The 15,582-nt window shown below is 55.7% G+C and overlaps 1 protein-coding gene across 1 annotated transcript in view; it reads left to right on the forward strand.

Annotated features, from left to right (window-relative positions):
• Positions 1-222: 222 nt before the first annotated feature.
• The window catches only part of COQ8A (coenzyme Q8A), a 40,224-nt gene continuing 24,864 nt past the window's right edge, over positions 223-15,582 (forward strand). The window contains exon 1 of the mRNA XM_078077859.1: positions 223-374. The gene's annotated coding sequence lies outside the window, so the exon portion shown is untranslated. The remainder of the gene's footprint in view (positions 375-15,582) is intronic.

A 15,582-nucleotide genomic window follows, 5' to 3' on the forward strand; every position in this document is an offset into this window, starting at 1 on the left:
CCCTCCCTCCGCCCGCGTTTCCCAACTAGGGCAAAGGGCAGCGCGGAGGGAAGGGCGGGAGGGGCTTCCTCCGCCCCACCCCGCGAGCGCTGGACGGCCTCCCATTGGCTCCCCTCGCTCCGCCCTCGGTCCCCATTGGCAGCGGCGCGAGCGCACAGGCCGAGCGCTCTGCTCCGCACCGCCCAGCGTGTGGCCGGCCCGGCGGTGCGGCCAATGGGAGCTCCCACGGGGCGGGGCGGGGCCGCGGACGCCGGGAGCCCGGGCACGGGTGAGTAGGTAAACAGATCCGGGGCGCGTGGGGCGCCGGCGCTGCGGCTGGCGAGCGCGCGCAGGCGGCGCGAAGGTGACCGCGGAGCTCCGCTTCCTGCCGCAGGGTAAGGCTGCGGCGCGTCAGCCGCCGCGCGCTCCGGGGGCACAGCCGGGCTCGCCTTCCACCCGCGCGCGCCCCTCCCGCGTCGCGCTCCTGGGTGGCGGCTTCCCCGTGGCAGTTCCGCCAGCCCCGGGCCCACCTCCGCCCGCTGCGCCTGCCTCCCCGGGGCGCCCGCCCGGCCTCCTCCCCCTCCCGGCTGTCTCAGGGTCTTCGCTCCCAGACCCTCCACGCTGTGTGCAGGGGCTCTGCGTGCCGCTGGCTGCAGGCTCCGGTCACAACTCGGACTCCCGTGGCCCGGCCCCGCTGTCGGGTTTCTTAGGTGGGGGTTTGGGGTGTACTTGGGAAAGGGGGCCCTTTTTGCTCCTTTCATACGTTAGCTTTTCCTGGGTCCGTCCTCCTGCTTCTCCAGGCCCTGGGGGCCCAGGGAGAGGTTTGGGCTAAATTGCCTGAGCTGCTGCCTGTCCCTAGTCCCAGCCCCCTACCACACGCAGTCTGCCCGTGGGCCTCGGGGACGGGGAATGCTGCCAGGGCAGGTCTGGGTGCTGGGGCTCTCCACGTGGCTGAGAGGTGCCAGCCTCCTGAAGGGCTAGAGGCTTTCCACTGGCCGGGCACAGCCCATTGGAACACATGTCGTGCTCACTGGGGCCTTCGGTGTGCGTGACGGAAGACGCAAGAGCCGGGCCTGCCAAGCCTAAGTGGTTGCCAGAGGATCCGAGCATGCATGATACCAGCCTGCCAGTTGTCCTCCTGTGGATGGACAGGTCATCTTGGCAGGAGGTCCTCTCTCCTGAGACGAGGGGGTGCTCTAGGTTCACAGGAGCAGCATCGTTAAGACTCTGGCAATGGCTCAGGGTATTTTGTTCAGCCTTGCAAATAAGGCAGGCAGTGCAGGGTTATTAGAATTTTTGGCCTGACCTTGGGCACCTCAAAGGAAAAGTGACCCAGATGGTGTGAGCACTTCCCTGTGTGTCTCCTGAGACAGGGCTTTCCAGTTTTCAGACTCTTGACGTTTGGGCTGGACAGTTCTTTGCTGTGGGAGGGTGACCAGTGCGTTGTAGGATGGAGAGCAGCATCTGTGGCCTCTGTCTACTAGATGCTGGAAGCAGCCCCCACCCCAACACACACACTAGTGTGACAACCAAAAATTTCTCCAGACGTTGCCGAGTGTCTCCTAAGTGGCAAAATCGCCTTGGTTGAGAACCATTGAGCTAAGACTCTAAGAAGAGTCTTTTTGTGCTGCCAGAAAGGCGTTCTGGGACCTGCCCATGAGTAGTTGAGAGGTTTAGGCAAAGGGTAGTGCTGTGCCCCCATCCTAAACCAGGGATAGAAGCTGTATAGATGGGATTCCAAAGGGACCCCACCTCCACACCTGGAGGGATAGGAGAGCGATAGGAGGTAAACCCATGGGCATTTACTTTGCCTGCTGGATGCAGGGCAGTGATTGGCTGGGTCCAGAATGCAAAAGAAGGAGAAGGCTGGTGGTTTCTGTCTTTGAGACTTTGCAAGAGGGTTGGGGATATGCATGTGAAATAACTGTGGGACAGTTTTTAAATAGTGACCAAACAAGTTCAAGCTTCCAAACCCTGGCAGAAAGGCCAACTCCATTATCCACAAGGTGATGCTTTAGTCATCTTCTTGTGTCTTGTGATGTGGAAAGGGGCCGGCCCTGAGTGCGCAGAGTAAGTGGCTGCATTTCAAGCCTATGTGTGGGGATGTCTGCACTTGCTGTGTGCCCCTCCATGAGAGCGTGCAACACGGGCACACGTATCATTTGTAAAGTGCCTCTATGGTCGGTGGAAGCATCAGTGTCAAAGATGCAGAGAAAGATGCTTTACTTCTGAGTGTAGGTTTTTTTGCCTTTAATATAACCTGGAATTTATGTCCCAAAGTTCTAAGTACCGAATTGATGGGGATGCAGAACAGCTGAAAAACAGTGATTATTGCATAGAGCAGGGAAGAATATCCCAAGCCTCTCCCTCCCATGAATTCCCCTGTCTTGTTCATTGATCCTGTGGGTATGTATCAGGATTTTCCCGTAACATTCCTTGGTCGGTTAGGTGGTCTTCTGGGTGCCCTTTGTTGCCATTAGAAAAGGATCTGGACAGAGAGGTCACTTCTCCTTTCTCAAAAAGAAGTTTAGAGAAGTCCAAACTTGGCAGGATAATTTTCCGCCAGGAGCCACGGACACTGAGTCATTATCTTTGTCAGTTGAAACAAGAGCTGTGTGCAAAATTAGACAGGAATATTTAGATAGAACGTTGTCTTGATCTGACAGTGGCATCTGGAAATAGTTCGTGCATTCCTGCCGAATAACGGCCAGGAACTTGGAGCCAGTGGAAGGGAGAGAGTGGTGTAGGGAGCTCAAGGGCCCGTGTCTTCAAGAGTGGTGCCTGTTATGGGGGAAGTCTGCAGACCCTGAGACAGGGCCAGGACCCTGGGTGCAGGACGTGAGAGGGGGCTTCTGCCCGCACTTTGCAAAGCTGAGTGGGTACCCACTGGTCTGTCCGTAAGCATGTTGTTCCTTGTGGGGTTCCAGGCTCCTGAGCCCTTGACCTCTTGCTTTGAGGTCAGGGGCCCACAGAATATTTAAAGTTGGAAATGACCCTGAAAATGTCTTTTTATTCTTCATACTTGGGAGTGATTTATTTTCAGTGGGTGGATGTAGAAAAGATTCACGAGAGAGCCAAGTGTTTTTTGCTCAGATTGACAAGTCAGGGTATTGTAGAATAGTGACTGTGCTCTTGTCCCAAGAGCCCTAGACTTGTGTGTGTGTGTGTGTGTGTGTGTGTGTGTGTGTGTGTGTGTGTGTGTTTTAATATCCTCCTATCCCATCTGGCCTGGGGCAGAGGGGCTACATTTGGTCCAAACCTGGAAAATCCTTGTGTACCCTGAGGGTCAGTGCCCCTCCACATCCTGCCCCTGAGGAAAAGCCCACTCTGGAATCGTAGGCGGATCTGGTTTTTTACTCCTCATTGAACAACTACGGATGGATTGACTGCATCAGGCATGGCATTGGGAATATTGAAATGAACAGCACTTGGGTCCCTGAACTCAGGGAACTTGTAGTAAGGGGGGGGTGCAGATTCCACCTCAGGGCCCTCAGTGTGGTTTGGACTAGGGGCTCTGGGTGCAAACTGTGAAGGCTTCTTGGAGGAGGAGCATTGGGGGGGGCTCTGAGGATGAGCAGGATTTCAGCAGGAAGAGGCAGGAATTGGGGGTGGGGGGGCGGGGTCAGGGGTCAGTGCTTCACAGACTCCTTGTGGCAAAGGACTGGGTTTTATTTTTTCCCAGTTTGTTGCAGAGCAGTGTGTTTGCAAAGCACAGTAAACATGGCACGGCGATGCTAAATTGCTGTGGAAGTTTCTAGGCGCTCACTCCTGGGGGATGTTAGCAGTCTAGGGACCACCATGTGCTCTGCCGTTAATGGTTTGGGTGAGTTTGGGTGAGGCAGAGCAGTGCTTCCACACATTTTCTCTCAGCACTGGGGTCAGGAGCCAGGAGGGCTTGGCTCTGGACTCCTGGCAATTTTGAGCTGAATTTCGTTCAGGCCAGCTCATGAGTCCAGCTGCAGCCCAGAGGGCCCCCAGAGAGAGACAGAGAGACAGAGAGAGACAGAGCGAGCGTGAGCTCCCTGCCCTGATAATGTGCACAGTCCGGGCCAGACTATGCAGGACCCACAGCGGGTACCGGCCCTCTGCTGTGGGGACCCAGCATGGAGCACAAGCTGCTTCTGCTGGAGAAAGGGTGGGAGACGAGTGCTTGCTGGGGCCTGAAAGATGGGTGCTTTTCCCTGGGAGAGAAGTGCGGGGAGGCTGAGGCCCAGTGGGGGCAAAGGTCTGGTGGCCAGTGGGCGTTGCCATGGGGAGGGTGCCACGGTGGGCTGGTGTGTGCTGAGCAGATGGAAGGCAGGTCAGTGTGGCCAGGCAGGGAGCCAGTGAGGCAGTTTGTGAGAAGTGAGGGTGGCCTGTGTCTCAGGTGGTGGATGGCGGGGCAGGGGGCAGACACGGGGAGGTGGAATGTGAGGCATAGATTCAAGAGAATAGAAATCTGTGCAGGTAGAGGGTCTAGATTCAGTGGCTGGTTGGATACTAGGGGCTGAGGTTTCTAGTTTTGGGGAGGAGCTGGTTTGGGGGAAGACGGTGATGTTAGTTCTAGACATGAAGGGGTTGAGGTACCTCTGGGACTCACCTCCTCTTCTTATTAAGATGTAATTTGCGTGTGGTAGAGTCACCCTGTCTAGTAGGTGGTTGTGCAGTTTGAGAAATGCGTAAGGTCTCGGGGCGCCTGGGTGGCTCGGTTGGGCAGCGGGCTCTGGATTTCAGCTCAGGTCATGATCTCGGGGTCCTGGGATTGAGCCCCGCATCAGGCTCTGTGCTCAGCGTGAGTCTGCGTGAGATTCTCTCTCTCCCTCTGCAACCCCCCCTTTGTGTGCACGTACGTGCTCTCTCTCTCAAATAAGTAAATCTAAAAAAAAACAAAAACAAATGCATATGGTCACCTAACCATTACTACAGTCGAGGTGTAGAACAGTCCTGTTACAGACACGTTCCCCGTGCCCGTTCATTGGTGGTGTGGGACTTTGAGGGGTGCTGTGGTGTGTGTGTGGAACTGGGTTGGTTCTAGAACTGCCTCAGCGGTTGAGAGGGCCTGCCTGGGCTGAGAGCAGGGATGCGCGGACCTAGGGCATCCCAGGGAACAGGGAGGACCAGTCAGCGGGGGGATTTTTATATTTGGCACAGGAAGGCTGAGAGAGGGTTTGTGGATGTGAGAGGGACGGTTTTCCTGGAATGAGAGAGTGAAGGCACAGCTGGGTGGTGAGAGTCCTAGTGGAGGAGGGGGGAGGAGCTGGGATGGGAGGGGTAGGCGGGATCTGAGGACTCTGAGATGTGGGCTCGGGGGTGGGGGGGGTAACACAGCACATTGCCTCTGGGGGGAGCAAGGAGGCAGCTGTAGAATGAGTGAGCCCCTTCCCCCCCACCCCCCACTGGATGGGAGGGACTGGGTGGGCTGGGGGCGCTTGAAGAGAAAGCCAGGGGAGTGTCCTGTTGTGTCCTCCTGACTGCCAGGTCCTGGCCCTGCCCGCCACTGAGGAGCTAGCTCTTCCTGGTGGGTGAGTGAATGTGTGTGTGTGAATATGTGTGAGTGCATGTGAGTGCAAGTGCGTTTGTGAGTCCATGAGTGTGCCACTTTGAGTGCAAGTGAACAAGTGTGTGCATGTTTGCATGGGTGAGTGCGAGTACATGAGTTGTGTGATTACGAGGGTGTGAGTGTGAGTACACAGGAGTGCATGGGTATGTGAGTGCGAGAGCAGGTGAGTGTGCAAGCATGAGTGTGTGAGAGCGTGAATGCTTAAGTGTGTGCGCTGGTGGGTGTGCATGTGTGTGAGTACAAGCACGTGAGTGGGCATGAGTATGTGAGTGTGGTGTGAGAGTGCGAGTGCACGAGTGTGCACATGTGGGTGTGTGTGAGTGCGAGTACTGAGTGTATGGGGGTGTGAGTGTGGTGAGTGGTGTGAGTGCAAGTGCATGCATGTGTGCACGAGCATGTGTGTAAGTGTGGCAGAGGGGCAGGGAGGTGGGTTTCCCAGAGGCCTGTGTCCTGAGACCAAGGCTACCCCCCCGCCCCGGGGGGAAGCAGGGTCTGTCTCTCCGCACTTGGTCTCTACAGTGCCTGGAAGGGGCAATGCTCGGTTCTTTAGAGCATCATTCTTTCCAGACCCTGTGAGCTCCCCGTGTTCAGAACAGCCCTGGCCGTGCTCCCAGGTCTGCCTCCTGTGCTCCAGGGATGAATGGGTCCTAGTCTCTGGGAGCTGGAGACCATCGTGGGCAGTTACCCCATTCTGTACAGGAGGAGATGAGGAAGCGCAGGCCTGAGGAGGAGAACAGGTGTGCCCGAGGTCACACGTGGCGGCTGTCCCTTGGGGGGGGCTCACCATCCACCCTCCCCTGTCCATCTTCTCCCGTCCGCCATCCCCACACTGCTCCCGTCAGGGGACTAGGTCTGGTGATGACGTCCTGCCATCGGCGGGACTGGATGCGAGGTCGTGGGGACTATTCACACACACACAACCCTTCAGGTGAGGTCCAGAGCCTCTTAGCACAGGGGATGCCGCTCTGCTGCGGCGGTAGCTGTGTGTGTGGGGTGGGTCTCAGGGTGGTCTTGGACAGGACCCTGGATTCTGGGTTCTAGATGTCAGGGCTCCGTCAGTTAGTGAGTACCCTGGGTTCAGTTCTGGAGGTGGCCCCCGTGGGGAAGAGAGAACGGGGTAAGAGAGGCCCCCTCTCCAGGAGCTCACTGCACAGTAAGGGGGACGGGACAGCTATACAGAGTCACACAGGCCATCTGGAGGCGACCTCAGGCCATCAAGAGATGCGGGAGTTTGGAGGAAGATGAGGGTGGTCACTCTGCAGGGTGTACCATTCCATCAGGGTGGGTAGGATTTGGGCATAGGAAGTGGTATTCCAGGGGCAGGAGGCACATGGAAGTAGGAAAACCTGTGTGTGTGTGTGTGTGTGTGTGTGTGTGTGTGTGTGCGCGCGCGCGCGCATAGAGGGAGGTCCATTCTGGCAGAAGCACTAGGGCATGGGGCAGGGGTGACAGTGTCCCTGCTGATCCTCTTCGCATTTCTGTCCCTGAGTATGGTTGTCCGTCAAGACCCTTGTCTGGGCAAGGTCCCTACTTTAAAAAGGACCGGGGTTTGCATGCACCTGTGCCAGTATCCCTGCCTGGGCTGCGTGTGGTATTCGGAGGGGCAGCTAATAAAGACTGGTGCTGGGCGTTGGTGTGGCGATCTGAGGACCACATACCCAGTATCCCCTTCTGGCTTACGCACATCCCGAGGTGGCCTTCAGTGTGGGGCTTCTGCCTCTTTCTGCCGTTTGTGTCTGAGACAAGAACCAAGCCTGGCCCTGAGGGTCTAGGCTTGCTGGTGCTGGGAAGCTGATGCTTGGTGCAGGTAACTTGGGAGCTTTCCAGAAGGGGCAGTCTGACCAGATGGCCTTTGAGAACCCTGCCAGCTCCAGAATTTCTATGACTCATGATTTCTGCAACCAGGTGGACACACTTTTCAGGGCATGAACCTTGCCGTGTCTCCAGGAGCCTGTTGATTTAAAATGTTGATTTACTCCAATTCAAAACCTCAATGAGATACCACCTCACACCAGTCAGAATGGCTAAAATTAACAAGTCAGGAAACGACAGATGTTGGCGGGGATGCGGAGAAAGGGGAACCCTCCTACACTGTTGGTGGGAATGCAAGCTGGTGCATCCACTCTGGAAAGCAGTATGGAGGTTCTTCAAAAAGTTGAAAATAGGGCTACCATACGATCCAGCAATTGCACTACTGGGTATTTACCCCAAAGATACAAATGTAGGGATCCGAAGGGGTACGTGCACCCCGATGTTTATAGCAGCAACGTCCACAATAGCCAAACTGTGGAAAGAGCCAAGATGTCCATCGACAGATGGATGGATAAAGAAGATGTGGTATATATACACAATGGAATATTATGCAGCCATCAAAAAGAATGAAATCTTGCCATTTGCAATGACGTGGATAGAACTGGAGAGTGTTATGCTGAGCGAAATAAGTCAATCAGAGAAAGACATGTATCATATGACCTCACTGATATGAGGAATTCTCAATCTCAGGAAACAAACTGAGGGTTGCTGGAGTGGTGGGGGGTGGGAGGGATGGGGTGGCTGCGTGATAGACATTGGGGAGGGTATGTGCTATGGTGAGCTCTGTGAAGTGTGCAAGACTGTTGAATCACAGATCTGTACCTCTGAAGCAAATAATACATTATATGTTAAAAAAAAAAAAAAGAAGAAGATAGCAGGAAGGGAAGAATGAAGGGGGGGAAATCGGAGGGGGAGACGAACCATGAGAGACTGTGGACTCTGAAAAACAAACTGAGGGTTCTAGAGGGGAGGGGGGTGGGAGGATGGGTTAGCCTGGTGATGGGTATTGAGGAGGGCACGTTCTGCATGGAGCACTGGGTGTTATGCACAAACAATGAATCATGGAACACTACATCTAAAACTAATGATGTAATGTATGGGGATTAACATAACAATAAAAAAATTTAAAAAAACTAATGATGTAATGTATGGTGATTAACATAACATAACAAAAAAAATAAAATGTTGATTTACTGATGTGGGGGCAGATTTCTTAGCTGCTTTTCTCTCAGCCTCCTGGGCAGCAAGGAAAGGGCCGGAGCCTGCGGTCAGGCCAGGGTGGAAGGGCCAGCACCTGATGTCTTTGGGACTTTTGGGAGATTTCTCCTCCTTGCTGAGCTCTCTCCCCCCAGTGAACGGGGACAGCACCTGTTGTGGGAGGGCAGGGGAGTCGTGTAAAGTGACAGGCACACAGACGGGACTGTAAATGGTCGCAACTTGTGACTAATACGATTTCACTGGAATAGTAAACGTGAAATGCAAGTGTTTTGAAAGATGAAGAGGGTGAAAGCTGATGAAAAGCATTTTGAGAGTGGGGGCTCTTCCGTGGACTCAGTGGCACCCAGGCTGTGTATCAGACTCTCAGGAGTGGTTTGGATGTTGAACTGAGCTGTGGAAGGCATGGGGCATGTTGATCCTGAGAGCTGGTGGGACTCTGTCCTCAGGAACAGGAGTGTGTTTTGAGCTGGCTCTGGGGTAGTCCAGCCCCAGGCACAGCACCTGACACGTGGTTGGCACCCAGGGCTGTTTGTGGGGTGCCTGAACTAATTATGTTAGAAGAATGATCTGGAAATTATTCTAGAATACAGCCCGCCCCTCTTCCCAACCCAGCGATTTGCCTTTTATTTTTTTAAGATTTTATTTATTTATTTATTTGTCAGAGAGAGAGAGAGCATAAGCAGGGCGAGCGGCAGGCAGAGGGAGAGGCAGGCTCCGGAGCCCGATGCGGGGCTCCATCCCAGGGCCCTGAGCTGAAGGCAGACGCTTAACTGACTGAGCCACCCAGGCGCCCCGCGATTTGCCTTTTAAAAAATGGCCCCTGTATTCGTTTCCTGTGGCTGCTCTGACAAATTACCACAAACCCAGAGGCTTGAAACACTGTAGATTTACTATTCGACAGTTCTGGAGGTCAGGAGCCCGAGGTGGGACGTCAGCAGGGCCCATCCTTTCTGGAGACTCCAGGGCAGAAGTGACCCTGGCTTTCCTGGCCTCCAGGGGGCGGCCTGCCTCCCAGGGCTGTGGCTCCTGCCCCCACCTGCCTGACACCTGCACCGCAGCCTCTGCTTCTGTTACACCTCCTGCGGACCCGGACCTGCCCGCCTCCCTCCCATATGGACCCCTCCCATATGGGATGAATTGGGCCCATCTTGATAATCCCATCATCTTTTTTTTTTTTTTAAAGATTTTATTTATTTGACAGAGAGATAGAGAGAGCACAAGTAGGCAGAGCAGCAGGCAGAGGGAGAGGGAGAAGCAGGCTTCCCGCTGAGCAGGGAGCCCGATGCGGGACTCGATCCCAGGACCCCGGGATCATGACCTGAGCGGAAGGCAGACGCTTAACGACTGAGCCACCCAGGCGCCCGATAATCCCATCATCTTAAGGATCTTTGCCTGAATCCCATGTGCAAAGCCCCCTCTGCCACAGAAGCTGACATCGTCACTTGTTGCAGGGCTCAGAGCATGGACATGTCTGTGAGGTCATGACCCAGCCTGCCACATTTCAACACAACCCTTTAAATACTTGATTTCACTTTAAAGGAAACTTCTCGACCACAGCTCCAGGGTCCCCACCCAGGGTCCTGTCCACCTTCCTGGGTGACAGTGCAGTGACACTGGTCGTTCATGTGGTCACGATCAGTCTGGGTGTCGGTGGGGAAGGAGTCAGGGGGTCGGAGACGGGAGCCTTCCACAAGGGCTTGGAGTTGGGCTGGAGAGAAGAGGCGTGTGTGTGCCGGAGACGTGCAGGGCAGGATCTGGTCGACCTGGAAGATGAGGGCAGCGAGGGAAGACTCCCCGAGAGCTAAGAGTCGGCTCAAGTCCTCGAGTAAATGTGGTGTGTCCGTACCTTTCAGGTACTTCACCTCTCCTTCTTAGATTGGACGTCCTAACAGTTTATGCCGTGATCTCCAGGTGAGAATCAGGTTATAGGGTGGTTCAGGAGCAGGCCTGCAGTGGCCGGCTGGTCAGGGCAGAGCTGACTCCCAGGCCGTGAGGCTGGCCTCACGCACACAGGGCTCCCCTGTCCGCAAGTCGGGTGAGGTGCAGTTGACATGTGCAGAAGCCTAGGGCCGGGCTTGCTTGCCGTGGCTTGGTGCTCACTCGGTGCTCACTCGGCACTGGTGTGAGTAGAGGCTGGATGGGAGGCCCGGGTCCTCACTGTGACACCTCCAGCCTCAGGCCCAGGAGCTTGGGCATCTCGTGTTGACCCTTTAGACAGCTAGGAGCCATTTAGCAGGGGGTTAGCATGATGAAGTGGATTGGGGAAGATTATTCTGGTGGTAGAGTGTGCTGTGGCCTGCAGAGAGGTCATCATGGGAATCAGAGACCCCCTCCCCCTCCGCCCCCTGAACTGCCCGTTCCTCCCATAAAATACCAGTGAAGGCTTCCTGTTTTCTCCTCTGGGAGTGGCATTGGCTGTGGTAAGGATCACCAGCGGGTGTTTCTTTCTAGCCTCCAAGCGGGCCCCTGGCACCACAGCATCAACAAACCACACTGGTCCCCGGGAGAGGGCGAGACTGCCCTCCCTGAGTCCGACGTGATACTGTACCCAGCCTGAGCGCTCGGATATAAATAAGTGGGATTGTCTACACCGCTGTCATTCGTGAGCCCTCTGGTCTCCCCGAGGCTGAACCTCCTTCCAGAGCGTCTCTGCTCACAGTGATGAACGCTTACTGTGTGCTAGTCCCTCGGGGCCCTGAGTGCTACTGTATGGATTACCTGACCCACTCCTGTGGGGAAACTGAGGCACAAAGAGACACTTCGGTGACTTTAGTTCAGCAGCAGAGTCAGGATTTGAACCCGGGGTGCCTGGCTCCGGAGCATCTTGATGAGATAAGCACTGTTTTTAGGTTTTAAGCAGAAAACTTTGGGGAGTTTTATTTTTTTGAAAGATTTTATTTATTTGACAGAGCAAGCGAGGGAGAGACAGGGAGAAGCAGGCTCCCTGCTGAGCAAAGAGCCCCATGTGGGACTTGATCCCAGGACCCTGGGATCATGACCTGGGCCACCCAGGTGTCCCTGGGCAGTTTTTAGTCAGAAAATGAAATTGCTGTCAGGACCCCATGCTTGGCAGGTGGGCATTTAAAAGGCCCGTTTGTAGTCAGTCCCGTTTGCTCACCAGAAGGAGGAGGGGCCGCTCAGGATCCCCTGTGCCCCCCCTCCCCCCGTGCTCCAGAGCCCTGGGCATCCTTGGGGCGGGGGGAGCTTCTCCTGCTGCTTCTGTGAGCCACCCATCCCCCAGCCTGGTGCCCATCTGGGGGCAACACTCCGGGAAGCCTAAGACGGTCTTAATCTCCCAGCAGGCAGGGAGTGGAGGCTTACCGTCTAAGGTACCTGAACAGTCTTCAGCTTGTTTTCTCCTCTTACCTGTCTGGCTCCTGAGCTGATAGACTCAAGTCCTTCCTGGCTCCAGTTCTTACAGGCTGTGTGACTTTGGCCAAGTTATGGAACCTCTCTGTGCCTTAGTACCTTCATTTCAGACATGGACATAGTAACAGCACCTAGCTTATAAGAATAATTGGGGGAACACTTAGCTCACAGCCTGGCAGACGATAAAGTCTCAGGAAGTAACAGCAGCTGTGGTTAGTGCCCTGCAGCTTGGAGACATTTGGGGACACGGTGAAACTCACTGGAGGAGAGTGTCCGAGTGTCTGCTGCCCAGCAAGCCCTTGTGTGTGCTAGCACACGAGTGTGCGCTTCTCACTAGCTCCGAGAAAGAGCCCTCAGGTCTGGAAGCAGCTTCCGAGGGAACAGGACATCCTCAGCCTGGAAGATGCCCCGAGGCCCTGAGGCTGGCTCTTTTCCTCACCATGCAGGACTCTGCTGGCAAAGGGGACTTCCTGGTCGACGTGCGGTCTGGGGGGTTCTGGGGGTGACTGGCAGCTGTGGGGACTGCAGAGCCCTAATGGACGGGAAGGTGACTCTCCAGGCCCGGCTGCTGGTATCGGACGACAGGGGCTGTTTGTCTCTGTCTCTTCCTGGTCCTTCCTCGTGTATTCAGTTGCCAGCACATGAGGCTGTTTCTGAAGCCGCTGGCAAGACGCTGGGGGGCCCTCACCGGCCCGAGGCCTGGAGCCCCTGCGAGATTCCAGTGCTGGCCCCTGGGCATGATTTGGAAGGCCAAGGCGAAGGGCACAGCCACAGAAGTTCATGGATTTGGGTCCCGAGGTTTGAGTCTCTCTGACTTACACCTCTGGTGTTTCCTTTTACTAAGAGTAGAAGGAAAGAAGAAAAATTTTAAGCACCATAAAGGAACTTTTCAGGGCCCATGCAGGCTGGAAATTGAGAATGTTCCAGCCCAAAGTAAAGCTTATTCTTGGCTGGGAGGGGGCAGAAGGTCATGGGCCCCCCCACCCTGGGGCCTCCGGAAAAGGACATTCAACAGCCCTGTGGGAAGTGACAGTCCTGAGGGCCTGTGGTGGTCCTGTGGCTCCTTGTCTTTAAGCTCATTCATTTCTTTTCTAGCTTCTTGAGGCAGTAACAGGAAAAGAAAGGGCAGGTGGAGGGTTTCCACTGATGGGCCGATCCAGGCTTTGGGGAAGCGCAGCACTCTGCTCCCTTTCCCCCTCGTCCTCCAGAACAGGGGATCTCGAGGTGGGGTTCCAGCGTGAGCAGCGGCAGCACCTGGGAATGTGTGAGTCGGGCGGGTTTCCAGGCCCACCCCAGACCTACAGACCCAGAGCCTGAAGGCGGGCCCAGCAGTCTGGACTTTCACAAGCCTCCTGGGGGACTCTGCTGCCCACTAAAGCATGGGCACCCTGCCTCCTACCAGGCCTCCCAGGGGCCTCTGATTCCGAATCTAGATTAAAGCTGCAAGCAGGTGTGAGCCCATCCCAGCTTTCTCAAGCCTTCAAGGGAGCAGCTGAGTTCATTCTGTTTCCTGAGTATTTATGACCCGCCTGCTGTGTGTTAAGCACGAAGCTTGGCATTGGAGACACGGAGAGGGGGAGGACAGGTGTGGTCCTTGCCCTGCTCTGGCTGACAGCCCCTTGGGGGAGGAGACAGTGACTCAGGCAGATTTACAGCAGGCACTGCTACACGGGGGGAAGGACAGGCTCGGGGGGGGGTGGTGGGAAGTGCGTGCGTGGGTTTTTGGGGTGGGACATGTTGGGGGAGGGTGTCCCAGAAGAGGTGGTGTTTGGGCCAGGAGCTGGGGGGTGGGGGAAGAAAGTGTGATCCTCTGCTGAGGCTGGCGGGAGAGCTGGGCTGGCCTGACTGGGACACAGTGAGTGGAGGGAACAGGAGAGGAACTGCGGTGCGGGGAGGCCAGGTCACTAGAGTCCTTTCAGCCCCTTAGGAACCTCAGAGAGCTCAGGAAGCTCGGAGTGGATTGGGAGTGGGGGCCGGGGACTAGGGGCAGGCGGGCTAGCTAGGGGCTGGGGAAGTCATCCTGCTGGGAGTGGCCAGGGAGTCAGCGGAGGTGAGGATGGGTTTGAGAGAAGTGGGTGGTGGCCCCATTCCTCAGGATGGGGAGCCCGGGAGGGGAGCATGGGGGTGGTGAGGGCCATTTGATGCCAGTGGGACTTGGGGGTGACGTGTGGGGCAAATGGCTGGATGAAACTTCACACACTCCCCAAGACAAAGAGCTTTCTGTGCAGCTTCCTTTGGGGTCCTTCGCCCAGCCATCCCGAGGCTTTGGGGCTGCTCAGGAAATAGAGCTACCCGGCTTTGGTCAGACGGGGCTGCTCGGTCACGCCACGATTTAGAGCCATGAAGGGGATCCAACCCTGGCTTGCTGTCCCCTCGAGCGGAGAGACGAGTGACAGATGGTGAGCTCGTGTCCTGAAAGCCCGGGGAAGGTCAGAGAGTGAGGAGTCAGTAGGAGCATTCTCGGAGCTTGGGGACTGTTTTCCAGCCTCTGTCCCTGGGAGTGCTAAGCTGGGTCGATTCCTGTTCTCTCTCTCTCTCTCTCTAGATAAGCTCTTTATTTACATCCTTTATAGAGGTTTAGCATGTTAGGACCAGAAAAGGGGAGCCACCCAAAGCCCTCTCCTACTGGAGTGGGACGAACTGGAGAGTGATGCACTTAGTCGCATAGACCGCAGCCCTGGTAGAGCTGGACCCCATGTCCCTGCTCCTAGGACTCTTTTCTGGGGGTCCGCAGCCGCCTCTGCACCTGAGCCTCGTGTGTCAGCCCCCGTTGGCCTCTGGCTCTCTCCCTGGTGCCTGATCCAGTATAGAAGCGTCCGCATGGCACCACAGCTATGGGTGCCCAGGGGCCTGCAGGGACTAGAGCACCGGGAGGAGACCTTCGTGAACAAGCGTTGCATCTCTGAATGCCTTTTTGTTTTGGTGCTAGTCCCTAGTAGGCACCCCCAACGGGAGTGCTGCCCCCCCCTCACATCTCTTTGTTCACCCAGCACTTTTGGCTGTCCCCTCCTCGGGGGAGAGTGGTGGCACCGGGGCCTTCTGGGGCTCGGGGCTCACCTACCAAGTAGGCAGAGAGCCGGGCGCTCAGTTGCTCTGCTCCTTCTGGGCGGGGTCCGAAAACTTGCTCAGCGGCCAGTGGGATGGAGTGCGGTGGGGAGAGGGGTCGAATACTTGTAGATACTTGTAGATGAATCCTGGTGCAGATCAGGTTTTGTTTTTTAAACAGTTTATTTTAGAGAGAACCATTAGGGGTGTGGGGTGTGGGTGGCAGAGGAAGAGGGAATCCCAAGCAGGCTCCATGCCCATCGCGATGCTCAATGTGGAGCTTGATCCCAGGACCCTGGGATCATGACCTGAGCCAGAGGCAGACGCTTCACCCACTGAGCCACCCAGGTGCCCCGGGGCTTTTGCTTTATTTATTTAAGATCTTGATGAAACGCCTCCTGCTATAGCTGTGTGCCTGGTTCTAGTGCACTCCTACAGGGGGTTTGCCGCAAATTTCAGGGTAGCTGAATTCTGAGTTCCGTTGGGATTCTGGTGCCTCAGATCCGTGAGACCCACTTTTTGAAAACCAAAGGGGAGAAAAGTTTTGGAAAGGTAGTGCCTTCTGTCTGTCCTTCCTCTTCCTGATGTCCCTTGAGGGTAGACACACCTTTGCAAAAAAA

This window comes from Halichoerus grypus, chromosome 7, assembly GCF_964656455.1.
Source record: "Halichoerus grypus chromosome 7, mHalGry1.hap1.1, whole genome shotgun sequence".
In the NCBI taxonomy this organism is placed as follows: Eukaryota; Metazoa; Chordata; class Mammalia; order Carnivora; family Phocidae; genus Halichoerus; species Halichoerus grypus.